Source organism: Marmota flaviventris, chromosome 13 (assembly GCF_047511675.1).
Source record: "Marmota flaviventris isolate mMarFla1 chromosome 13, mMarFla1.hap1, whole genome shotgun sequence".
NCBI lineage: Eukaryota > Metazoa > Chordata > Mammalia > Rodentia > Sciuridae > Marmota > Marmota flaviventris.
This window is the reverse complement of record NC_092510.1, coordinates 102116244-102121386: the sequence shown is the minus strand read 5'-3', so window position 1 is coordinate 102121386 and position 5143 is coordinate 102116244. Positions and strand designations below refer to the sequence as shown.

Below are 5143 nucleotides of genomic sequence, written 5' to 3'. Positions count from 1 at the left end.
TTTCCTGGGCCTCCTTTGTTCCTGGAGGTTGTGATTGTCCCGCTCAAGAGCAAGGGAGCCAGGGCCCAGAGGGGCTCGGCACCTGCCCAAGGACTCCCGGCTGACCGGCTGCACGGCAGAGGGGGCGTGTCTGACTCCAGCCCTGAGCTCACACAGGACCTGCTGCACAGCAGGCAGCCCCAGGCCGCCCCAGGCTTCCGCTGCCCGTGGGGGCGGCTGGATCACCACTGTCAGAGGGTCCAAAGCCTGGCTCTCACACGGGTGACTTGAGCATAGGTCAAGTATGCATGAGCTCAGCAGCAGGAGCTAGCAGGATGGTCACCCTTTCTCAGGCCCATTGGAGGGCCAGGGGAGGTGTGCTGAGGTCCGTCTGCTGAGTGGAAGTCTTGCTGGCACATCCTGCAAGGTGGGCCACACTCAAGAGGCGGGCCTGCACCCCGACATGCTTCACAAAGTCCGACCCCTTCATTCTAGCTGAGCACAGGGGCTCCTCTCTGGGGAAGTGAATCACCCCTGTGCCATGAGTTCAGCAACCCCCAGAATGGCTTGGGAAGGATCCCAGCCATCGGCACGGTCCATATTTAAATTATTCTCCTCAACAAGCCTTGGGTGGAGTTCAGAACCACGCCCCATTCCTGCCTCCAACCTCCTTCTGTTCAGAAATTGGAGGCTGCCTCCTCTGTCTTGGCCTCCCTTCCCTCTCACCACTGAGAAGCACCCAGAGGGGCTCAGAGCATCCTTCACCCCAGCTGTGCACTGAGCACCTACTGAGAGCAGGCCTGTGCTGGAGCCGGGGGCCAGCGAGCTCCCATCCGGTCGGGGAGGCAGATCAGCACGTGGACAGGTCCACAGGCAAGGGGATGCTCTGAGCACGGAGGGAAGTGGTGACAGACGGGAGCCGGCAGGGAGGGGCCATGAGGCAGGGCGGTCAGGGAAGGCCTCCCCAGGAGCTGCCATCTTGCAAGGACTTGAATGCTTTGCGAGGCTCCAGGCTCCATGCCCTTCCCCACTGCAGGAGGGACAGAGTGGGGTGGGTTGGGCAGGAGAAATTGAAGAAGGCCATGTGCACAGAGGTGGGGAGCCAGAGGGGTCAGCAGGGGCCCGGGAAGACGGGCAGAGCCCAGACCAGGAGTTGCAGCCATGAGGTGACCGTCCGTCCCCAGGCAGTGGGCACCACGGGGGCTCCCCACAGGAAAAGGGGTGCAAGCAGGTAGGTCATCAGCCCTGTGCCTCCCCAAGGAACTGCCCAAGAGAAAACGGGACAGAAAGCAACCGGCCGCGCCTGCCAAGGCTCCTCTCGGAGAGCTTGGGCAGGACCCGATGCACAGCAAGAGCCCGGGGGAACCACAGGGCTCGAGCAGAGAACCACACCCTGAGCTTGCAGCCCCCCATCAGGAGACCACCAGGACGCCACCCCAGTGCTGGGCACAGGCGGGGAGGGGTGGGGACATTGCTGAACAGTGTGACCACGAGCCAGCTCCAGGGCAGCTCTGTCCGCGGATGTAGATGAGGTGGCCCTGTGCCTGCAGAGGCGCCTGAAGGAACCCGGTGCAATCCTGGGAACTCCAGGGACTCGCCCGCCTCCTGGGCCTCGAGGCCCTTCACCGGCTCCTCACTAAAGCCAGCGAGGAGGGAACAGACCCAGCAAGTGAGAAGCAAGAGAAGAAAGAGCAGAAACAGACCCACAGGCCTTGGGTACGGAGCACTCGGCATGTGCAAAACAGCTCTGCCTGCTCGAAGCTCAGAGGGGTCAGCCAGACTGCAAACTCCACAGTAGACAGGAAGCTATAAAAATGGTGCCTCCCAGGCACCGTGGTGCACCCCTGTAATCCCCGGCTGAGGAGGCTGAGGCAGGAGGATCGAGAGTTCAAAGCCAGCCTCAGCAACTTAGCAAGGTCCTTAGCAACTCAGCAAGACCCTGCTCTAAATAGGGCTGCGGATGTGGCTCAGTGGTTAAGCGCCCCTGGGTTCAATCCCCAGTACAAATAATAATAATAATAATAATAATGCACAGATTTGGTTAGAAATAAAAAGTAACAATTAAAATCATTTATTGAATTCTAAATTTCCGAGTATGTTCAATTCCATAGAAGGAGAGGCAGCCGAAGATGCAACACAGAGATGAGACTAACGCTAGTAAATTTAGTTTTTGACAAGAGGAACTCATACAACTGAGTCAAGAAGAAAAGCTCTAAAGGGACCTGTGACCACTCGAGAAGCTGAATCATCTGTGGGAACTCTTCCCACAAATAAAGCCTCAAGTCAAGAAAAATCCTCCAGTGAATCCTGAGCACCGCCCCCAGCAGGTGTGACAAGGACGACAGGGAAAGGGACTGGAGGCCAGCCTCACTCCGGAACATGAATGCAGGCAAAGGTCAGCAAACTCAGCCACAGATAAAGGATAACACCACGTGACCAGGGTGGAGCCTGGGGACCAAGGCCCACCGGTAAACACTCAAAACAAAGCAGAACATTACCCCATTGACATTAAGGACAAACCCCGCCACCTCTGTGCGTGAGGAAAGGACAATCTGAGTTCAACATGCACGTGATTGGAAACCTCTTCAGCACACGAAGAGGGAGGGAATCTCCTTTCACCTGGTAAAAGGTGCCTGCAAAACCCCTACTGCATAATCCTGCTTAATAATGCAACGTTGTTCCTTTGAAACTGGGGACAGACGAGGAGGCCCAGGCCCCCACATCTACACCACGTTCACTGGAAGCCCTAGCAGGTGCAGTGAGGCCAGGAGGAGCCAAAATCTGGAGAGGAATAAACTGAGGGTGACATGATGATGATGGTAGATGCAGGGGACACGCAGACAAGCCCCCCGCCAGGATGTCCCGCAAAGTGGCCAAACGCTGTATAAAAATCAATGCACAAAATAGTTCCACGTCTACATAACAGCGACCAACATCCACAAACAACGAAAGAAAAAAGGTGCTACTCACAATGTCATCAAAAATACGAAATGGGGCTGGGGATACAGCTCAGGTGGTGGTGGGCTTGCCTCGTGTACACAAGACCCTGGGTTCAACCCCCAGCACCACCAAAATATTTATAAATATATATATAATGCCTAGGAATACATCAACCCAAGTGTTTGTGAAGGAACTGATGTCTATAGGAAATCACAATAAGACTCTGAGCCACATTAAGAGTATTTAAATAAGCGAGATAAGGTGTTAATGGGTGGCAATGCTTCACATTACAAATACGTGAACGTCCCCAGGCTGGTCCATAGAGCCAAAAACTGCTCAGAGGGCTGTCACCCGTGGAACCCACGATGAGCTGGGGAGGCTGACGTGCGGTTGCAAGGACCAATGGCTGCCAGACGGTTCTTGAAGAGGAGGGTTAGAGAGCTGCCCTCCCAAACAGGAGCTGCTTAAAGACGCTGCCGTGAGGGTGACGGTGTGGAGCTGGAATGGGGACAGGCAAACACCGGGATGGCACAAGGGAGCGCTCAGAAAGCTCCCCAGAAGGTGGGCGCCACGCGGGCTCAGCAGGGAAAGCGCGTGTTGATAAATGATTCTGCCATGGCCACGTGCCTCTGGGATGGGCAAAGACCCTGGCACCCGCCTGGCACCCGGCGTAGGTCGACTCCAGGAGGAGGAAGGAGCTGAATGTGGAGAAGGAAACCCCAGGTGGGCACCGGCTGGGAAACCGCGGGGCTTCTCGAAGCACTTCCTGAAACAGACCAGCATCCTAAACACGCAGAACGCCCTCCGCGTGGACACCAGGACAGAACCCGCGGGCTCTCTCCTGCTGTCCTGGGTTGACCTGCCCCTGACCACCAGCCATGAAGAGACCAGGGTCTCTGCCCCCAAGGGCACCATGAGCGGAGCAGAAAGACGGCCAGGGAGGGCGGGAGAGGCGCAGGCGACTAGCCCAGGACAAATCCTGCTGCACAAAGACCCGTAAACCAGCACGTTCAAAGAGCAAAAGCTCAAAGGCAAAAAATGGGCGAGAGATGAACAGGCACCTTCTAAACAGGAACTCTGGGCGGCGGTGAGCACGTGCAGAGAGCGGGCCACACCAACCGCCCGCCACCCACACCACGCCCCGGTATTCCCTCACATAGCCATTCCAGAGCCTGGGGAGCTCCCGTCAAAAGCTGGTGTGAGTGTGAGTTTACAAACCCCTGGGAAACCATCTGGAACCTTCTCTCGCATTAGTGGGTGGATTCCCTTCAGTCCCTCAGGTGCTGAGAGGTGAGAACACTGCAGCCAACAGCCTGCCCCAGAACACACAGCCATGCCATCTGGGGTGTCCCCAAGTGAAAATAAGCCACCATACAGCGAGGAGGACAGCTCATAAAGGAGGTGCAGGGGCGTGAGAACCCGCAGGACTAAGGAGGCAAGAGGCTGAGGGTTGGGGAGCATGATACGTACCCACAAGCAGGTCAGGTTGAACTGTTTATGAATGAAGACCCCAGAAGAAGGGAAACACAGTCAGCACTTGGAGGGACAGTGGCGGGCTCGGGGGCGGGACAGGGCTGCTGGTTAAGGGGGGTGGGGGCACGGGGGCAGGCAACATTGTTCTTCTGGACCTGATGGGAGGTTAGGAGTTTTGCATTAGAGGCTCCTTAATTTACGATGGGGTCAGGTCCAGATCACCCCATGGAGCAGTGAAAATGTCACAAGTAGAACCTACCGACATCCTGGCCGAAGAACAGCTCTCGCCATGGCGGGCTGAGGGGACCTGCAGCTTGCTGCCTCTGCCCAGGACCCAGAGAGGACCACACCACAGACCACTCGCCCAGGAACAGAAGGTCAAAATTCAAACCTGCAAGGCCAGTGTCAGTGGCTGTGGCTGTCACCCCACGGCACCCCTGGAGAACCTGAGTCTATCACCGTGAATTGGGGACCATCTCTTTAAAACTGTCCGTGCATGTGCAGTCGTTCTAAGTCATGAGACTTATCACAATTCAAATCTACTTGCCCTTCACTGTCTTCTGAAAGGTCAGGCCCAGCAGTAGGGGAGGGGATTTTCCAGCTGCTCTCTCAGGTCAGCCAGGTGAGAAGCAGAGCGGGTGGCAGAGGAGGCCTGGCTCCCAGCTCCGGCTGGGCACTCGGGGCTGCTGCAGCCAGTCCTGACTGACACAGGAAATGAGCAAGAGCGTGCAGAAGCCCATCACCCCCCGGC

At 56.8% G+C, this 5143-nt stretch overlaps 1 long non-coding RNA gene across 1 annotated transcript; it reads right to left on the bottom strand.

The window, feature by feature from the left end:
• Positions 1-2043: 2043 nt before the first annotated feature.
• LOC139701542 (uncharacterized) lies at positions 2044-4778 on the bottom strand. The gene is made up of 3 exons (XR_011704065.1): positions 4652-4778; positions 4390-4547; positions 2044-3685 (listed from the first exon to the last, which is right to left on the bottom strand). It is a non-coding gene; the product is annotated as an uncharacterized lncRNA (long non-coding RNA).
• Between the last annotated feature and the right edge of the window lie 365 nt (positions 4779-5143).